Genomic DNA, 21,941 nt, shown 5'->3' on the forward strand with positions numbered 1-21,941 from the left:
TAGGATTGTTGTGATCATTTAAATGAGTTATTAGGTATCACATACTTAGAGAATGCGCGGAATATAGTGAGCATTCAATACAGTGTCAGCTATCACTTTTAACTTCCGGACCAGCGTTACCCAGCAGAAATGCAATGTGAACCAAACAGTAATTCTACTTTTGCTGGTAGTTACATTTTATTTTTTTAATTTCTTTATTTGGCTGTATTGGGTCTTTGTTGCTGCGCGCGGGCTTTCTCTAGTTGCAGCAAGCAGGGGCTACTCTTCGTTGCGGTGCGCGGGCTTCTCATTTTGGTGGCTTCTCTTGTTGCAGGGCACGGGCTCTAGGCGCGCGGGCTTCAGTAGTTGTGGCACGTGGGCTCAGTCGTGGTGGCTCGCGGGCTTAGTTGCTCTGCAGGGATTGAACCCGTGTCCCCTGCATTGGCAGGCGGATTCTTAACCCCTGCGCCACCAGGGAAGTCCCTCCAGTAGTTACATTTAAAAAGTAGTAAAAAAGAAACATGAAATTGTTTTAAAATATATTTTATTTAACCAAAGATATTCAAACCTGCAATCAATTTTGTAATGACCCAAATTGTAATCAATGATTATGAATGAGCTATTTTATATATATATTTAAGTCTCGGAAATTCGGTGTGTATTCTACACTTATAAAGTATCTCAACTTGGAACAGCCACGTCACTTGTGGCTGGTGTTAGAGCAGCCCAGGAGAGGCCCCCCAGCTGCGTCCTCATCCCGCTAGGGTTCTTTCCAGCGCCCAGCTGGCCAGCGCCCCAGGCCCCGCCCCGCGCCCCTCCCAGGTTACGTCATAGAGCCACAGGCCCGGCCGCGTGTGCCCCGCCGCTCACATCCTCCCCGCTCCAGGCACGAAGTTCTAAAAGGAAGCGACGATCAATGCACAGAGCAGCGGAGTAGGCCGGTCTGTCCTCCCGCCGCTCTGGCGGCAGCAGGCGGGCGGGAGGCGGGCGTCTGAAGCCCCCATGCGTACCTCGCCCCCAACGGCCCTCCGCTTGGCCGCTACCCCGGCGGGGTCGAGGCGGCGGGGCCGGTGCCTATTGGTCCGCTGCTGTCGTCCGCCCGCCCCCTCACCGCGCTTATTGGCAGGAGACGCGGCGCCCGCGGAATAGGCGGTGGCGGCGTCCCTCCCTCGCGCCGGCCCTCAAGAGGGCGACGAGGAAGCGGCCTCTCCCTGCGTCCCGCCCCTCGGGCTCGCTCGCTGGCTCCCGGCTCCTCCCGGCTGCTCTCGGCCATCTCCCGGCTCCCTCCGGCTCCGGCTCAGGCTCCGGCGCAGCGGCGGCGGCGGGTAGGTGCAGCGGCAGGCGGGGCCCCGTCAGAGGGGTGGCCTCCCCACTGCCCCCGGGACTGCCCGAGCCTCGCCCCGCAGCCGCCCGGGACCCCACCAGGCCCTCCCGAGGCGGGGAAGGGCGGTGGCCGCCGGCTTCGGGACGCGGGGGCGGCCGGGCGGGGGGCCTGCGGGCGTGATATTCCAAGTCTTCGAGGCGTGATCCGGAGACTCGCCGGGCGGGGCGGGCTGAGAGGTTCAGCTGCTGGGGTCTGGAGCGGTGGGGCCGAGAGGCACGCCTTGGGCGAGGGATGGGGCTGAGCCTGGGGAGCGAGGGTCGGCTGCAGCCTGGGGCCCTGGGTGGGGCTCGGGGACATAGGAGAACTCAAAGGTTGTCCCGTGAGGTTTGGGGGGTCAGTTGAAGTGGGGCTGAGGCGAGCCTTAGAGAGGGTGCAGGGTCAGGCCCCGGTGGGGCTCGAGGACGTAGAACTCAAAGGTTGTCCCGTGAGGCTTTGGGGGGTCAGTTGAGGTGGGACTGAGGCGAGCCTTAGAGAGTGTGCAGGGTCAGGGGTTACGGGAGGGGCTGGAGGGTGGTCGGGAGAACGGGGCCCCAGGCAGGGCTCTTCCTGCGTGCGTGGCCCTAGCACTGTTTGGGGACTAAGCATGTTTCTGGCTGTGGGAATGCGCAGGGGTCGCTTGCTGTAAAGGGTGGGGATGCGAGGATAGGACAGGCACCTCGGGGGCAGTTGGAAATGTTACCCAGAACAGAGATTGTGATTTAGCACATGGACCAGGTTCTCCGCTGGTATGTTGCTTGAGCTCTTCGGTGAAATTACCCTGTGGGGGGGTGGGGGTGGCGGGGGATGTTAGGGTTTTCCTTCCATCCAGGAATGGGTAAATTAAATGCATTTGCTGCTTTGGGGAGGAGACAGTGATTACGCTTAGGTCTGTGTTTAAGGACCCAGACCCAGAGTGAAACGTGCTTCTCGGGATGGTTAGTGTTACCCAGCTTTCTCCTGGGAACCCCCTTTTCTCCTCACCCTCCTCGGTCCAGTTACAGTATTGCTCCCCAGGGCCTCTCGATTCCCTCTCCCTGGCTCCCTAGGATTGCAGTGTTTCTTGCTCTGCGTGTGTGTGTGTCTCCCGCCCATTTTCCTGCTGCTGCGCTTTTGGCAACTGCCTCTGCTCTTTCCCAGGGATGGTTGTGGCATTGCATCAGGGGATATTTGTGCTTGTAATTTGCTCACTCAGCCCGGGAAGAGGGAGAATAGTATGCTGCAGAGATGGGGGTGGGGTGGGGTGGGGGTGCTGTCAGCTCGACTGGGCAGACAGAGAAATGGGTGTGGTGAGGGAATACAGCTGCTCTAGGCCTATAGGGTAACACTGTCCAGTCATCAGCTCAAAGAGATTCAAAGAGCGGCAGCAGCAGCTATTTTTATAAATCAGTTCTGAATCCAAGCTGAGCACATGGATTTAGAGTGAACAGTTGTCATGCTCTAACTATTATGGGCTGGGTGTTTGGTAGACAACACTAGAGTTGCTAAGCAAGAGACTCCATCTGTACAGTACAGGGGGTACTTTACTTGTAGCATTTTAACTGCGCTTCTCAACTCTCTTGCATGGGACATCTCTTGTCAAGGGATGTCTTTTAAACTGATGTGGTTTGATGGTCCATACCGCTGTTTTTTTTTTTTTTAAGAATTTATTTATTTATTTTTGGCTGTGTTGGGTCTTTGTTGCTGCGTACGGGCTTTCTCTAGTTGCAACGAGCGGGAACCACTCTTCGTGGCGGTGCGCAGGCTTCTCGTTGCAGTGGCTTCTCTTGTTGTGGAGCACGGGCTCTAGGTGTGCGGGCTTCAGTAGTTGTGGCTCGCAGGCTCTAGAGCGCAGGCTCAGTAGTTGTGGTGCACGGGCTTAGTTGCTCCCCAGCATGTGAGATCTTCCCAGACCAGGGCTCGAACCCGTGTCCCTGGCATTGGCAGGCGGATTCTTAACCACTGGGCCACCAGGGAAGTCCCATACTGCTGCTTGTTAAATGAAATGTTTTTACCTCAATTATACACTTCCTTTCAAATTTGCCTTAAATATAATAAAGCTATCACTTTTTGAGCACTTGCCATCTTCCAGGCACTAGTTGTTGGTGTTTATTTACAGATGAGGAAATTGAGACTGACAGGAATCAAGGTCACACAGATAAAGTGGCATCCACACCAATGTCCCTCTGACTCCCACAGTAGTTCAGAAACTGGACATTTCAGAAACTGGACATTTTTGGTTCACATGGGTGATTCAAGCACTTAAGAATTTATTCATGCAGAGTAATCTCACTGGAGACTGATAAGCCAAATATAAGTTTATTTACGTCAGGGACTTCCCTGGTGGTCCATGGGTAAGACTGTGCTCCCAATGCAGGGGGCCAGGTTCAATCCCTGGTTGGGGAACTAGATTCTGCATGCATGCATGCCACAACTAAGAGTCCACATGCCGCAATGAAGATCCTGCGTGCCGCAGTGAAGACCCAGTTTAGCCAAAATAAATAAATATTTAAAAATTAAAAAAATTATTTATGTCCAAAGTTTTAAGTGCCATATGCACATGGGAATTAATTATCCACTGGCCAGGGTACCTCCTTTGTTTCTGGGCAGCCAAATCAGTAATAAGGATGCAGTTGATTATAGAATTGAAACTAAGGGCACTGTATGTTCTTAGGGGATGTTTTAATCAAGTCACAGAAGCCTAGTGGGTCTGCCTTCTTTCTCCACTATGCAAACTCCTATTGGGTTGGCCAAAAAGTTTCTTTGGGTTTTTTTCTGTAACTTATGGAATATTTATGTTGGACAGTGCTGGGGAGATTCTCACACATTTCCCCACTGTCTCAGTTTTTTAAGTCAACTCTTCATATATTTGTCATACCAGCATATACTTACTTGAGTTAAAATTCCAAAATTTATAAATAAGTTTATATTACATATTAAAAAAGTCATTTTCCATTGTTTGCTGACAGTGAAGGAAACACCTGTCTTTCTTATGCCTAAGCTTTATTTTTTAGAGGGTATGAAAACTTTTATTAATTAATTGGCTTTCAGGGGAGAGTAGGACAAGTTTGTCATACTTTTTCAAAATGGCTTGAGAACAAGGAAAGATACTTGCTTGCAGTTTTAATTTTGGTTGTAGGGTGGGGGTGGGAATGAGTGTTCCCTTGTGTGGTTTGAACCTCCTACCTACATCAAGATAGGTTGCTTAGTTTTAGAGATATGGTTCCTATTGATCTTAGGGTCTTGTTCTTTCTCCTAATCTTGTTTCTGAATTTGGTGGTCCATCCTTTGGCTGCATAAACTTTTGCTGTTGATACTTCAAATTTTTGACATCGCTATTTTCCTCCTCCTCCTTCTCCTCCTCCTTTTTAAATATTAAGCATCAGTGGTTGATATGTAGGTTTTATTTTTCTTTAAAAAGCGAGAAAATCTGAGAGGAACATTTTGAAGTCATCTTGGTGTAGTTCATTTGACTTGCTCAGTGTGAAAAGGAAACCGAGTAGATATCAACTGATTTCACTTTGTCCTTCTAAATGGCACTCTTAGAACCAGGTTACTGTGGCCTTATTGCTAGGAGTGAGTATGCTGAGGATAGTTAGGGTCAAGAAAGGGGATAGAGCAAACATATATATGAGGGGTTTGTACACACTGTCTTCTTAGAGCATTGTAGGCTAATTTCTCAACGCAGACCTTAGGGGAATTACTTTGTATGTCATTAAAATTTTAAGCTTGAAAGTCAACCGAATGTACTTCTGTGATTCCTTACAGGTTGAAAAGTTAATCTTCTCATCGTAAAACCCATTAAAAATAAATAAATAAATAATTTTTGGCCGCATCTGGTGCTGTGCGTGGGCTTTCTCTAGTTGCAGAGGGCGGAGGCTACTCTTCGTTGCGGTGCGTCAGCCTCTCATTGCGGTGGCTTCTCTTGTTGCAGAGCATAGGCTCTAGGCATGCAACCTTCAGTAGTTGTGGCATGTGGGCTTCAGTAGTTGTGGCTCGTGGACTCTAGAGCATAGGCTCAGTAGTTGTGGTGCACGGACTTAGTTGCTCTGTGGCATGTGGGATCTTCCCGGACCGGGGCTCGAACCCATGTCTCCTGCATTGGCAGGCGGATTCTTTTTTTTTTTTTTTAATTTATTTTTTATTCTTGGCTGTGTTGGGTCTTGGTTGCTGTGCGCAGGCTTTCTCTAGTTGCAGCGAGCGGGGGCCACCCTTCCCTGCGGTGCGCGGGCCTCTCATTGCAGTGGCCTCTCTTGTTGCGGAACACTGGCTCTAGGCTCGCAGGCTCAGTAACCGTGACTTGCAGACTCTAGAGCGCAGGCTCAGCAGTTGCGGTGCACGGGCTCAGTTGCTCCGCGGCATGTGGGATCTTCCCGGACCAGGGCTCGAACCCGTGTCCCCTGCATTGGCAGGCGGATTCTTAACCACTGTGCCATCAGGGAAGCCCGGCAGGCGGATTCTTAACCACTGCGCCACCAGGGAAGCCCCGTAAAATCCATTTTGTTAGTTTGCATTTAAGAATCGTTTGAAATGTATTTATAACCTTTCCTCACTCTCCCCAATTTTACAAGGTAAAATGCAATTTAAAAAAACCTTTTATTTTGAGATAATTTTAGATTACAGAAGAGTTGTAAAGATAGTACACAATTTCTGTATACTCTTCATTCAGCTTTCCTTAATGTTAACATCTTATATAATCATCATACATTTATCAAAATTAAGAAATCAACATTAGTTGTTTTTTTTTTTTTTGCTGTGCGCGGGCCTCTCACTGTTGTGGCCTCTCCCGTTGCGGAGCACAGGCTCCGGACGCGCAGGCTCAGTGGCCATGGCTCACGGGCCCAGCCGCTCCGCGGCATGTGGGATCTTCCCAGACCGGGGAACAAACCTGTGTTCCCTGCATCGGCAGGCGAACTCTCAACCACTGTGCCACCAGGGAAGCCCTTTTTTTTTTAAAATGTATTTATTTATTTTTGGTTGCGTTGGGTGTCTTTGTTGCTGCGCGCAGTTTTTCTCTAGTTGCGGTGAGCAGGGGCTACTCTTTGTTGCGGTGCGCGGGCTTCTCATCGCGGTGGCCTCTCCTGTTGCGGAGCACGGGCTCTAGGCGCGCGGCCTTCAGTAGTTGTGGCACATGGACTCAGTAGTTGTGGCTTGTGGGCTCCAGAGCGCAGGCTCAGTAGTTGTGGCGCATGGGCCTAGTTGCTCCGCGGCATGTGGGATCTTCCCGGACCAGGGCTCGAACCCGTGTCCTCTGCGTTGGCAGGCAGATTCTTAACCACTGTGCCACCAGAGAAGCCCTAAGAAAGCAACATTAGTTTAATGTTATCAACTAACTTACAGACTTTCCTCTGATTTCCCCAGTTTTTCCACACTGATACTCTTTTTGTGTTACAGGATTCAATCCAGGATACCACATTGCACTTAAGATGTCATGGTTCCTTAGTTTCTCCCAACCAGTGACAGTTTCTTGGTTTCTCCTTGCTTTGATGCTTGACACTTTTGAAGAATAGTGGTCATTCGTAGAGTGTTCCTGAATTTGCATTTTGTGTTTTCTCTTGATTAGTCTGAGTGAGGTTAGGCATTTTAGGGAAGATTACCAGAGAGATAGTATGCCCTTCTTGTCCCATCATATTTCGTATCAGAGGATATCTGATATCAACACGACTTATTACTGACGTTAACTTTGGTAGCTTGATTGAAGGTCATGTGGCTGCCAGGTTTCAATAAAGTGACTCTTTTTCCGTTTCCTTACTTCATTTGTTAAAGGCTAGAAATGAGTCACTGAGTAAAGCCACACTCCAGGGTAAGGGAATTTAAGCTCCACCTCCTGAAGGGATGAGTATCAAAGAATTTGTGAGCATAAGTTAAAACCACCCACAGTAATTAGTAAATATCTCTGTGAGGCTAAGCAAAGATCTGATTTTCTTTCTTAAAGTTTCATCCATTAATTTTAGCATTCGGCAGTGAAACTTGCCTGCAGCAGCAATTATTATTGTGTTATTCTAGTGGTGATTTTGTTTCCCTCATTCCTCCTACATTTATTATTTGGAATTCTTCTGTAAGGAAGATTTGTGCCTTTCCCCCATTTATTTATTTAATCATTTATATCAGTATGGATTCATGAACATTTTTCTCCCTTTGGATTGTAATCCAGTACTATATTTTGTTGCATAAATTCTTATAGCTTTGGCCATTTGCCACCTATGTTCTTTTGACAAGAGCCCCCCCCCCTTTTTTTTGGATCACATTTTTACTTTCTGGTGCTGCAAGATGCTCTAGTCTCATCTTTTTTTTTTTTTTTTTTGGCTGTACGTGGGCCTCTCACTGTTGTGGCCTCTCCTGTTGTGGAGCACAGGCTCCGGACGCACAGGCTCAGCAGCCATGGCTCACGGGCCCAGCCGCTCTGCGGCATGTGGGATCTTCCCGGGCCAGGGCACGAACCCGCGTCCCCTGCATCAGCAGGCGGACTCTCAACCACTGCGCCACCAGGGAAGCCCCAGTCTCATCTTTATTTCCCCAGCCCTGGCCCTAGAACCAACCATTTCTTGAAGGAGCTCTGGTTTCTTTTATTGCAGAAAAATATTTAGGAACCAAGGTCTGGTTTCTAAATGAACTGGGTGTACTCATTGCTACTGGGATATCACTGCTTCTTGGCACTCTTAGGGAACAGAGCTGGGAAATATATGTATGTATACTGACCCAGGTATACACATACCTGTTTTGTTTTGTTTTGGACACGCGTCGCAGCTTGCAGGATCTTAGTTCCCCCGACCAGGGATTGAACCTGCGCCCTCAACAGTGAAAGGGCAGAGAGTCCTAACCACTGGACCACCAGGGAATTCCCTACACAGATCTGTTTCTGTCTCTATCTGTATATAAATATAATCATGGATTCATACTGGTCTCTTCTGACTCTAATCCAGCACCACAGAGTTCATTCTAGCATTCACCTCCTTGCTTATTTGTAATTTCTTTCTCTGTCAGTGAGAAACTTGGTTCTTATTATTTATAATAGATTTACTTAATAGTTCAGCCGTAGTGTATGTGTAAAGTAGGAAACTGCAAGGTTTTTTTTTAGTATTTCTTTTTTTTAATTTAAATTTTATTTTATAGTGGAGTGTAGCTGATTTACAATATTATGTTAGTTTCAGGTGGAAAATGCAGTTTTAATTGTCACATAAGGTAAATTCTAAAGTATTTTGCAGTTAACTAATTTAAATTATATTCCTGTAATATTGGTATTTTAAATTACTATTTTTCAGTTCCAGTGGAGAGGTGAAGTCATTTGCCCCTGGCCAAACAGGAAGTGAGTGACTGTAGCTGGAATTGGTGACCTATTCTCACTCCCAATGAAAAGCTTAATCTCAAGCAAAGCAGTCTCTTCATATCAAGTATCTTGACCAACAGGTCAACCTTTATCCCTTCTTGGTGGGATTGTTCCTTTTAATTAAAGAAATTCCTGGGTTTTAGGTTTTTTTTTAAACTTTGGCAGTGTTGAGAGCAAAAATAATTACTTTACTGGACTTCTTCCTACTTGTAGAATCATAGACTTGGTAGAGATCTTAGAGATAATCTAGTGCAGTTTTTCACACAGTATAAGTGATTCATCCAGTCCTCTCTTTTAGGAAGTATTCCCCTAGACAGGGACTTCACAGCTGGTGGCTATCAATTCCAGGTTTGCAAATTTGTCATTTTAGAAAGACTTCCTTGATAATTATCTCAGAGCTGCCTCCCTGCAGTTTTTATTCACTGGTTCTAATTTTGCTGTCTACAATTATTCCTTGTAGCTCCAGTCTCCACTTTACAGCTATTTAGTTACAGTTATTTTGTCCCACTTAAATTTTTTATTTTCCAGACTAAACAGTTTTTTCCTTCTAGCCACCTCTTCTGAAATGTGCTTTCTAAACTTTTTACTGTGTGGGCATCATCCTCTGGACATGCTACAGTTTGTCAGTTTGTCACATATGTTCTGGTCCAGATACTACTGTATTAGGCCCTGAAAGTAAAGTGATTAAGGAATTTAAAATGATCCCTGCCCTTGGGGAGCTTAGTTTCCATCAATGTTGCTTTAGAATAAATTAGGTTCTTTTTTCTTTCAATATCCACTTTTCAGTGTTAGTTTTTACTTGTCTGGTAGTAAGGTCACCTGTAGGTCTTTTTTTCTCTAGAACTGCTATTAACCCAAGTCTTTGTCCTCAGTTGGTTGTTTGTTTGGTTTTTTAAAATTAATTAATTAATTTATTTTTGACTGTGTTGGGTCTTCGTTGCTGCGCGTGGGCTTTCTCTAGTTGTGGTGAGGGGGGGCTACTCATTGCGGTGTGCAGACTTCTCCTTGCGGTGGCTTCTCTTGTTGCCGAGCACGGGCTCTAGGCGTGTGGGCTTCAGTAGTTGTGGCACGCGGGCTCAGTAGTTGTGGCTTGTGGGCTCTAGAGCGCAGGCTCAGTAGTTGTGGCGCATGGGCTTAGTTGCTCCGCGGCATGTGGGATCTTCTGGCCCAGGGCTCAAACCCGTGTTCCCTGCACTGGCAGGTGGATTCTTAACCACCGCGCCACCAGGGAAGCCCCTGGTTGGTTTTCTGAATCTATGTGTTGGACTTTTTTACACTCCTGTATTCCTTCTGTAACTCCTGATTTCTGTCCATTGTTCCAAAGGGGAATCCTGATTCTGTTATCCTTTGCCTTTGTTATCCTTTCTATGTCTATAACTTTGATTTGTTCTTTCTTTATTTTTCCTTGAATAGATTAAGAAAATATTCACCTAGAGAATGCCAAGATCAGATCCCAGTAGTAGGTAATTAGAAATAAAACTTCATGCTTTATTTTCTCCTTACTTCTGACTTTATTACTCTATTTTTTTTAATTAAAAAATTATTTACTTATTTGGTTGCGCCGGGTCTTAGTTGTGGCAGGCAGGCTCCTTAGTTGTGGCATGTGGGCTCCTTAGTTGTGGCAGGTGGGCTCCTTAGTTGTGGCAGGTGGGCTTCTCAGTTGTGGTCCATGGGCTCCTTAGTTGTGTCATGCAAACTCTTAGTTGCGGCATGCATGTGGGATCTAGTTCCCTGACCAGGGATCGAGCCTGGGCCTCTGATATTGGAGTCTTAGCCATTGGACCACCAGGGAAGTCCCCTGTTCTTTTGTTATTGTTTTGTCTACCTTTCATTACCAGACATGAAGAAATTTTTTTTTTTTGGCCATGCTGCCTGGCACGTGGAATCTTAGTTCCCTGACCAGGGATTGAACCCAAACCCCCTTTAGTGGGATCTCAGAGTCTTAACCACTGGATCGCCAGGGAACTCCCAAGAAATTCTTTTAAAAAAGCATCCTTGGGGGAATTCCCTGGTGGTCCAGTGGTTAAGACTCCACGCTGTCACTGCGGAGGGCCCTGGTTCAATATCTGGTCGGGGAACTCAGATCCTGTAAGCTGCACAGTATGGTCAAAAAAAAAAAATCATGATAGTTTTTTTTTTTTATCAAATTCATTTATTTTATTTATTATTTTTGGCTGCTTTGGGTCTTTGTTGTTGCGTGCAGGCTTTCTCTAGTTGTGATGAGCGGGGGCTACTCTTCCTTGTGGTGTGTGGGCTTCTCATTGCAGTGGCTTCTCTTGTGGAGCACGGGCTCTAGGCATGTGGGCTTCAGTAGTTGTGGCTCACGGGCTTTAGAGCGCAGGCTCAGTAGTTGTGGCGCATGGGCTTAGTTGCTCCGCGGCATGTGGGATCTTCCCGGACTAAGGCTCGAGCCCATGTCCCCTGCATTGGCAGGCAGATTCTTAACCACTGCGCCACCAGGGAAGCCCTAGATTTTTTTTTTTTTTTTTGCGGTACGCGGCCCTCTCACTGGTGTGGCCTCTCCCGTTGTGGAGTACAGGCTCCGGACGTGCAGGCTCAGCAGCCATGGCTCACGGGCCCAGCCGCTCCGCGGCATGCGGGATCTTCCCGGACCGGGGCACAAACCCATGTCCCCTGCATCGACAGGCAGACTCTCAACCACTGCGCCACCAGGGAAGCCCCTAGATTCTTAAATATATATTTAATTACTGAGTCAGGCAGTGTGTAAATTTAAGGCTTTTGATACATTTTGCAAAATTGCTTTCTGGAAAATTGTACATTCTTACCAATGCCCATTTCATCATACCCTTGGTAGCACTGAGAATTATCATTAAGAAAATTTTATCATTAAAAAAATTATACATTAAAAATTGCTAATTTAATAGGTTAAATAGGAAAAATCTCACTGTTTTAATCACATCTGTCTTTTTTTTAAACGGTGACAGAAAAAGTATTGCATAGTAATATACCTAATAATCAAGGGTAAGATTGGATCACTAAGAATGAGTTTCTCTGCAATAGCTGGTTGCCTAGTACTCAATCACTGTCCATTTTAGCGTGATTCTTTGGGTTGGGTATAATTTAAAGTGAATGTCAGCAGGCTACCCAGACAGCTGTTCTTTAGCAAACTAAAATCGGGGTAACATTAATAACGGAGACAAAAGAAATGTTTGAAGGGTATTCTGAACAATTTTATATGCATACTGTAGCTGAGGCTTGCTGAAATGCCTCAGGGGCAAACAAGCCAGTTCATCAGTCAGGAATAGGGGTGCCTTTCAACTAGTCTATCTCACAAGGTTGTTGTGAGAATTAAGAGATATGTGAATGGGAAAGTACCCTTTAAAATGCTAGTGAGATATTGCCTAGTGATCCATAACAAAGTATAGTCTTGGTGGATATGGAATGGTGGTGTATTGGTGTTTTCAATGGAAATTGCATTGTCTCTAAGTTTCGTTTTTATCATATATATAGTAAATTGGCTGTGAAACATGAAATTCATGGACTCATGAAACCACTTTGAGGCCCAGAATAATTGTCTTCTTTGAGGTCACATGCCACATTTGTAGCTGAGTCAGGACTTGAAGTTTAATCTCTAGCATTCTTTTTACTATGTTCAGCTTAATACTACAGGTACTTCTGTTATCTTCTTTGTGCATAGCACTGTGATAAGTGCTGCAGGTGATTTTTTCATTTTAATTTTATTTCTTTGTTTTTTTGTTTTGTTTTGTTTGTTTGTTTTTGGCTTGAGGGCTCTTAGTTCCTGGCCAGGGATTGAACCCCCGAACCCCCGGGCCACAGCAGTGAAAGCACCGAGTCCTAACCACTGGACTGCCAGGGAATTTCCTGGTTTTTTTTTGCTATGTTGTTAAACATTTTTTTCCCACAATTTTTAAAGCTTATAGTCCATTTATCGTTACTATAAGCTATTGGCTGTATTTCCTGTGTTGTGCAATATATCCTTGTAGCTTATTTTTATCTATCTATCTATTTATTTATTTATTTATGGCTGCGTTAGGTCTTCGTTGCGTGTGCGGGCTTCTCATTGCGGTGGCTTTTCCTGTTGCGGAGCACCGGCTCTAGGTGCATGGGCTTCAGTAGTTGTGGCACATGGGCTCAGTAGTTGTGGCTCACGGGCTCTAGAGCACAGGCTCAGCAGTTGTGGCGCACAGGCTTAGTTGCTCTGCAGCATGTGGGATCTTCCCGGACCAGGGCTTGAACCCGGGTTTCCTGCACTGGCAGGCGGATTCTTAACCACTGTGCCACCAGGGAAGTCCCGTAGCTTATTTCATATGTAATAGTTTGTACCACTTAATCCACTACCCCATCTTGCCCCTCCCCCCTTCCCTCTCCACACTGGTAACCACTAGTTTGTTCTCTATATCTGTGAGTCTGCTTTTTTGTTATATTCACTAGTCTGTTGTATTTTTTGGATTCCACATATAAGTGATATCATACAGTTAAATATACTATTCTTTAAAACAGTTCTTCATATGCTTCTTTCTTGGCCTTGAGGTGGTAATGAAGAGATGGTATTATTCAGGCAATCAGAAGCATAAAGATTATAGATTCTTAGGATTAAAAGTATAAGGACCCTTAGAGAGGAGTGTAATACACCATACCTTAGGTATTGTGTTCGGTTTTAAGAACCACATTTTCAGAGACATGGATGATCTAGAGCCTATCCAGAAGAAAACAGTCTGGCTTGTGATGAAAGTAGACATCAAATGATTTGAGGTACTATTTAAGGAGTTAGAGCTATTTCCTTTGGAGAAGAAATAGGTGGGGGCAGCTATTTTCAAATATATCAAGATCTGGCAAGTGGAAGAGGTATTAGATTTAGTATTTTGTTGCTTTGGCAGAACAGAACCATCAAGTCAAGTTAAGGAGAAAAGTGGAATGGAACTTCCTTAGAAGATAGTGAGTTTCCTTTGACTACTAATGTTAGAGCAGAGCCTGGGTCGTGGTCTAGAGATACTGAGAAGGTGGTTAGGTTGAATCACCTTCAAGGTCTTTGTAAGTGGTTTTTAATATTATTGAGTACAGATCCCTTTGAGAATCTAACACCTTCTATGTATGCATATGTCTATTTTGCTCTCACCCTTGAAAAGTACTTTTTCTGGGTATAGAATTGTATGTTTGCTTATATTTTCTTTCATATTGGATTTGTTATTCCATTATCTTTTGGCTTACACTGTTACTGTTGGGAAGTTACTCTTGGTGTTCGTTTCTGTCAAGTATTCTGTGGCAATCCTAGTAGTTGATTACCTAAAACTATGTACAATTTGAGGGTACTTGGCATATCCAGATTATGAGAACCTTGGGTGCCAGTGCACATAAGGGATATTCTGTGGCAATAATTTCTCAGGAATTTTTTGTTCTTTTGCCACTACTGCAGGCTTCTTTGTGTCCCCTGGGGTTGTGGAAAATTGGGTCTTGGTTTAAATCTGGTTCACCTTGAGAGGTAAAGTGGGATGTCTCTTCATAAGACTTAACCTTGGGAGGGCCCTGATTTCTGTCTCCCTTGCTCTGCTTGGCCCTTGAACTGAAGCTCTAGATTAGGGCTTCTCAGATTTTATTGTGTATATATAGAGGATATGGTTATAATGGAGATTCTGATTCTGAGGAACCAAATTCACCTATTGAAGAATATCTTGGTTGCTTCCAAGTTTTGACGATTATGAATAAAGCTGCTATAAACACTAACGGGCAGGTTTCTGCATGGACGTAAGTTTTCAACTCATTTGGGTAAATACCAGAGACCATGATTGCTGAATTGGATGGTAAGACTATGTTTTGTAAGAAGCTGCCAAATTGTCTTCCAAAGTGGCTGTACCATTTAATATTCCCATTAGCAATGAATGAAAGTTCCTGTTGCTCCACATCCTAGTCGGCATTTGATGTTGTCAGTGTTTTGGATTTTGGTCTTTCTAATAGATATTTGGTGCTATCTTGTTGTTTTAATTTGCAGTTCCGTAATGACATGATGTTGAGCATCTTTTCATACTCTTATTTGTCATTATGTTTCTTCTCTTGTGAGGTGTCTGTTCAGATCTTTTGCCCATTTAAAAAAATCTATTTGTTCAAAAAATTTTTATAGGGCTTCCCTAGTGGCGCAGTGGTTGAGAGTCCACCTGCCGATGCAGGGGATGCGGGTTTGTGCCCCGGTCCGGGAAGATCCCACATGCCGCGGAGAGGCTGGGCCCGTGAGCCATGGCCGCTGAGCCTGCGCGTCTGGAGCCTGTGCTGCGCAACGGGAGAGGCCACAACAGTGAGAGGCCTGCATACCGTAAAAAAAAAAAAAAAAAAAAAAAAATTTATAAATTTATTTATTTATATATTTATTTTTGGCTGCATTGGGTCTTCGTTGCTGCACGTGGGCTTTCTCTAGTTGCGGCGAGCGGGGGCTACTCTTTGTTGCAGTGCACAGGCTTCTCATTGAGGCAGCTTCTCTTTTGTGGAGCACGGGCTTTAGGTGCCTGGGCTTCAGTAGTTGTGGCACATGGGCTTCAGTAGTTGTGGCTCACGGGCTCTAGAGCGCAGGCTCAGTAGTTGTGGCGCACGGGCTGGTTGCTCTGTGGCATGTGGGATCTTCCTGGAGCAGGTATCGAACCTGTGTCCCCTGCATTGGCAGGTGGATTATTTATTTATTTTTGCGGTACGCGGGCCTCTCACTGCTGTGGCCTCTCCCGCGGCGGAGCACAGGCTCCAGACGCGCAGGCTTAGCGGCCATGGCTCACAGGCCCAGCCGCTCCGCGGCATGTGGGATCTTCCCGGACCGGGGCACAAACCCGTATCCCCTGCATCGGCAGGCGGACTCTCAACCACTGCGCAACCAGGGAAGCCCGGCAGGTGGATTCTTAACCTCTGCACCACCAGGGAAGCCCTGTTCATTTTTCATTGTTGAGTTTTAAGAGTTTTTTGTATATTTTGGGTACCAGTCCTTTATCAGATTTGTGTTTTGCAAATATTTTCTCCCAGTATGTAGCTTATCTTTTCATTTTCTTAACAGCAAATTTTGCAAATCAGAAGTTTTAATTTTATTTTTATTTATTTTTAAAATTTCTTTGGCTGTGCTGCACGGCTTGTGGGATCTTAGTTCCCCAACCAGGGATTGAACCTGGGCCCGCGGCAGGAAAGCGCAAAGTCCTAACTACTGGACCTCCAGGGAATTCCCTAATCTTCCTTAGTTTTGATGGGTTCTCTAGGACATTGTTCTGTTGCAGTTTCTGCAGCATTCAGGAGCATAACTGTTAAGACTTTTTAGTAGGCAAGAAAGGTCAGCATAATGACTTGCCTTGTGTTACATAACATTCCAAAGGAAATGGATTAGTAATGTTATGAATGCCTGAGTTTGTACTAGTTGGGATGTGACCCAGGTACCTTTTGGTGATGGAACTGTTTATTGTTTACTGCAGAGTTCTGCTGTAAACTGACACTTCCTGAACCTGTGTATATTAAAAACTATATGATTGGGGGAAAAAAGAAAAAAAGCTGTATGATTGGGATTTTAAAGACCAGAGGTTTGAGAGAGATATTCAAGAGTAGTTTAATTCTGAAATAATTAAGGCTTCATATGTCCATAGGTTTAGTGGACCATAAAGAATCAAAGTAAGGATGGTTGGCCATTATTCTAAAGTTGATATCCTGGGTAGTTTTTATCATTATCAACTTAGTTTATGTAGTTTTGGCTGTAACCCTGTACTTTTACTTGCATTATTCAGTGATGAAGTCTGTTAATTGGCTGTTAACTCTACTTTCACTTTCATTACTAATCATGAAGGTTGCTGATGCTGCACCTTTATTTTCAGATCAGGTGTCCATGCAGGGGAACTTATGTCAGAAAAGATGGCTGTTTTATTGGTTTTAAGTGAAGTGACAACACAGGTCCCTGTATACATTTTTTTCCTTTCATTAATGAATTGATTGGGTCTTTCTGGTAGAATAAGAGACTGTCTTGTTATTGAGTGATGGTTTTGTCAGGTAAAAGGAGATGGTCACCAATTGTGACAGTTAATCTTAAAGACATGCTGTTCAAGATAAATCTCATTTAACCAGACCCAGTTAAAATCAGACATACTGACGAAGAGTTAGGCGAGTAGAATAAGATTTTTGGCCTAAGGACATTTGAAGGTGGGTGGGTATACATAGTATTTATGTGTGCTTCTTGGTTTCTAAAGAATCTCTGCTATATGGTAATTTCAAATTTCATATGTGGTACTCTTTTTTTCAATTTACATTTATATTTCATTTTTATTGAAGTATAGTTGATTTACAGTGTTATGTTAGTCTCTAGTGTATAGCAAAGTGATTTAGTTATACATAAATATATATATATATTCATTTTCATATTCTTTTCCATTATGGTTTAAACAGGATATTGAATATAGTTCCCCTGTGCTACACAGTAGGATCTTGTTGTTGATCTGTTTTATATATAGTTCTTTGTATCTGCTAATCCCAAACTCCTAATTGTTCTCTCCCCTACCCCCTTTCCCCTTTGGTAACCATAAGTTTGTTTTCTATCTCTGTGAGTCTGTTTCTGTTTCGTAAATAAGTTCATTTGTATCATATATTATTTTTAAAGTTTATTTATTTTATTTATTTTTGGCTGTGTTGGATCTTCGTTGCTGCACGCGGGCTTTCTCTAGTTGTGACGAGCGGGGGCTACTCTTCCTTGCGGTGCGCAGGCTTCTCATTGCGGTGGCTTCTCATGTTTCAGAGCATGGGCTCTAGGTGTGCGGGCTTCAGTAGTTGCAGCACACAGGCTCAGTAGTTGTGGCTTGCGGGCTCTATAGCGCAGGCTCAGTAGTTGTGACGCATGGACTTAGTTGCTCCGCGGCATGTGGGATCTTCCTGGACCAGGGTTCGAACCCGTCTCCCCTGCATTGGCAGGCAGATTCTTAACCACTGCACCACCAGGGAAGCCCTGCATCATATTTTAGATTCCACATATAAATGATATCATATGGTATTTGTCTTTCTGACTTATTTCACTTAGTATGATAATCTCTAGGTCCATCCATGTTGCTGCAAATAACATTATTTCATTCTTTTTCTTATGACTGAGTAATATTCCATTGTATATATGTACCGCATCTACTTTATCCATTCATCTGTCGATGGACGTTTAGGTTACTTCCATGTCTTGGCTGTTTTTTTTTTTTTTTTAATTTGGCTGCTCCAGGTCTTAGTAGTGGCAGCGGGCTTCTTAGTTGCAGCATGCGTATGGGATCTAGTTCCCCGACCAAGGATCGAACCCAGGCCCCCTGCATTGGGAGCATGGCGTGTTACCCACTGGACCACCAGGGAAGTCCTTTGGCTATTGTAAATAGTGTTGCTATGAGCATTGGGGTGGACATACATGGTACTTTTAAGCCCTGCAAGCTTTCTTTCTCTTTCTTCTTCTTTGTTTTTATTTTTCCTAACAAGCCAGCAATAAATTGACTAAAATGATGAGGTAATATCTTTCTAGCTCATTGTAGTCTAAGTTTGAGTCACTGTTCTCTTTGTGGAAAAATTCCAGGATACTTTATTTTCTTGAAAGACTTTTTTTTTTGGCACTTGTTTTAAGGTTGTTTTGTTTAAAGCCAATGAAATGGAACTGTTAGGTTTCTTAAGCATCTTATTTTTGAAATGTTGCTTATATTATTCAATCTAATTCAATAAGTGTTTCTTTTCTTTTTTTTTCTTTCCTTTTTTTCTTTGGCCGTGCCGTGCAGTTTGTGGGATCTCAGTTCCATGACCAGGGATTGAACCTAGGCCACAGTGGTGAAGGCTCAGAATCCTAATCCACTAGGCCACCAGGGAACTCCCCAATAAGTGTTTCTTGAGTGTCTGATATGTTCTAGGTTCAGTTTAGGTGCTATGGCTATAAGACTATGTAAGTCCTGCCTTAAGAAGCCCAAATATTTAGTATATTTGTCAGTTTTTTTAAAAAATTAATTTTTATTGGAGTATAGTTACTTTACAATGTTGTGTTAGTTTGTACTGTACAGCAAAATGAATCAGCTATACATATACATATATCCTTTCTTTTTTGGATTTCCTTCCCATTTAGGTCACTGCAGAGCACTGAGTAGAGTTCTCTGTGCTATACGGTAGGATCTCATTAGTTATCTACTTTATACATAGTATCAATAGTAGTTTTTTATATAATTTTTAAATTCTGTTTTTTAATTAAACTTTTAACTTGGAGGTAATTGTAGATACATATGCAGTTGGAAGAAAACAATACAGAGAGATCCCTTGTACCCTTTGTCCAGTTTCCCTGCTGTGGTAGTATTTTGCAAAACCATATAACAACCAGGGTATTGACATAGAAACAGTTAACAGTAAATGGTACAGCTCCTCTGGAAAACAGTTTGGCAGTTTGCCTGAGAGTGTAATTGCTGGGTCATATGGTAGTTGCATGTTTAGTTTTTAGAGAAACGCCATTTACATTGATATAATATGGTAGTATTCCAGGCTCTGCAAGTGGTCTTCACTGACACTGCGGTGCCTTTGCCGACTGCAGGGGTGAAGTCCTGGCTTCCCTCCTTGGCCTCTTACTCCACCCTGGAGAGGGTGTTGGGTGCCTCATTCCAGCCTGGTGAGGGTTTGGCCTTTACTGTATGGGTGGTGTTGGACCCACTGTGTTTTCTGTGGTGTTTGGCTGGAGTAAAATGTTTATTGTCTAAAAGTTTTCTGTCTTGCTAAGCTGCGCCTTTCCTGGTCCTTTGGCTAAAGTGAGCAGGCTTTCGTTGGAGTTTTTCTTGTCTGTACTCTTAGGTGTTTCTAGGTTGCCAGGCTCGTCATTTCCAATATTGAGATCTATAAGGCAAAAAGGAAACCCAGGGAACTCGCCCCTTTTTGTTTCTTAGGTTCCCAAGGTCCCTTGCCATTCTAACTTATTCTCTCCACCTTTCAGAGTCTTAATGTTTTTTTATGTATGTATAATGTCCAGTGTTTTTAGTTGTACCTAGTGGAAGGAAGAGGAAAAAGTAGATCTCTATTTTCATAAAGGCAGAAAAGTTTTTATATTGTTTTTAAAATGATATTTATTTTTCTGTTTATGAGAATATATATTTAGTGTACAAAATTTAGAACATACAAAAATTATAAAAGAATAACAACATTTTGACATATATTCTTTCAGCTGTTTTCTGTGAATATGCATACATATTTTTCTTCCTAAAATATGAATTGTTTATACTATTTAAGAACTTCCCACTTAACTATTATAAGCATCATTCCTTGTCAATAAATACTTATGTATAATGCCATTTTTTGTGGTATCAATTAAGTTGTAACGTAATCATATTCAGGAGGTGATCCGTATGTATTACTCTGCTAGGTTAAGTACCTGAGAGAGAGTTCCTGTACAAATAAAGGATGTACTGTTTCACATGAATCTCACTGTTTAGACATTGCTTTTTTACAAAAGGGAGTCTGAAGTAAACCAGATTTAGCCATTAGTTTCAGAAACTCTGGGTGTATGGGTAGGTATTTAGATTTTAAAGTTTAAAAGTATCCATATGTCTTTATAAATGCTATTTTGATTAAAATTCTTGTTCATATTTTCCATTATGTCATAAGAGGGGTCATTATACTTTTCAGGAGAAAATCAGAGATAATAATGGCTTTCTTGTTTTTTCTTGGAGGAAATAGGAGATACCAGCAGTGTTTGTTTCAGTGAACCCTAGCATTAGTTTTCTGCTGGAGTTTGCAAAACATAAGCCAGAATGATTTAAATCATTTTCCATAGTGCAACTTTTTCTAATTGCTGTGCAGTATAATTCCAGATGTTCGGATTTATTGGGAAGTTTAAATTTCATAGATTGGAATTTTTAGTATTAGATGTCCAGGTTCATGTAGCAGATCTAATTAAAAATTATTACTCTTTCATTTTCTTCCACTTTGTATAATCTTTTTCTTAGTATCATGTGAATAGTTGCACTGTATGTCAAACTGAAACTAATAATTATAAAATCACTTTACAAATGAGCATAGATGTAGAAGTATGTAATATATAGAGTTGTTTTAGTTTCTATTTCTTGAAATATGAAGGTGCATATGTCATAATTTGTTTAGCAAGCAATCTTTCAACATAACATGGAGTCATTAATTAGACATGAAATTGAGATGTTATTGATCGTATTTTTAAAACTTAATAATCATATTTATTTACTTTTTCCTTTCCGAAAGGGATAAGTAATGCTATGAAAAAAAATTTAAATTTAGAAAAAGGAAAAAAAGTTACCAAGTTACTAGTTTTCATATTCTTTTACAAGCAGTTTACCATTGAGAAGTGCTCAGCAAGCTGTTTCCTCTTTGCCAGTCTCTGCAGCTTGTGGTTTGGGATGTTCATCACTATCTGGTAGTGAACCCCAAATGTCCCACACCAGCTTCATTGGGATCACCTGGAGGGTCTTCTAAAATAGTTTTGGCTTTCTGCCTTTTATTCTCATTTATTAGATCTGAGGTGGAGTCTAGAATCTGAATTTTTAAAAATAGCTTTATTGAGATATAATTCACATACCTTACAATTCAGCCATTGAAAGTGTACATTTCAGTGGTTTTTAGTATTTTCAGAGTTGTGTATTTAACACCACAATCGATTTTAGAAGGTTTTGTTAGACCGTACAAAACCCCTGCCCCTCTTAGCCATTACCCCCTTAATTCCTCTATCTACCCCCCAACCCCTGGGCCCCAGCCCTGGGCAACCACTAATCTACTTTCTATCTCTATAGATATGCCTATTCTAGATGTTCCATATAAATAGAATCATACAACATGTAGTCTTTTGTGACTGGCCTCTTTCATTTAGCATAATGTTTTTAAGGTTCGTCTGTATTATAGCATGTATCAGTACTTCATTCCTTTTTATGGACACATAATATTGTATGAATATACTGCATTTTGTTTATACATTCATAAGTTGATGGACATTAGGGTTGTTTGTACTTTTTGGCTGTTATGAATTATGCTACTGTGAACATTTGAGTACATGTTTTTGTGTGGACATTTGTTTTAATTTTTCTTGGGTATGTGCTTAGGGGTGGAATTGCTGGATCAAATGGTAACTCTAGGTGTAACCTTCTGGGGAGCTGCTATATTGGTTTTCCAAAGTGTCTGTACCATTTTTCAGTCCCTTTAACAACATATGAGGCTTCATGTTTCTCCATATTCTCGTCAACACTTAATCTGTCTTTTGGTTATATCTATCCTAGAGGGTGTGAAGTTGCAGAATCTGAATTTAAAAACAAAAGTTTCTCAAATGATTTTGCTGGTCTATAGAATAGTAGTTCTCAGTGGGGG

The 21,941-nt window shown here is 43.0% G+C and overlaps 1 protein-coding gene across 9 annotated transcripts in view; it reads left to right on the forward strand.

Moving 5' to 3' along the window:
• Window positions 1-1,184: 1,184 nt before the first annotated feature.
• MAP4 (microtubule associated protein 4) overlaps window positions 1,185-21,941 on the forward strand; it is a 170,172-nt gene continuing 149,415 nt past the window's right edge. For all 9 annotated transcript variants that reach the window (XM_082847258.1, XM_082847263.1, XM_082847259.1 and 6 more), the window contains exon 1: window positions 1,185-1,304. The gene's annotated coding sequence lies outside the window, so the exon portion shown is untranslated. The remainder of the gene's footprint in view (window positions 1,305-21,941) is intronic.

This window comes from Leucopleurus acutus, assembly GCF_964270905.1.
Source record: "Leucopleurus acutus genome assembly, chromosome: 10".
NCBI lineage: Eukaryota > Metazoa > Chordata > Mammalia > Artiodactyla > Delphinidae > Leucopleurus > Leucopleurus acutus.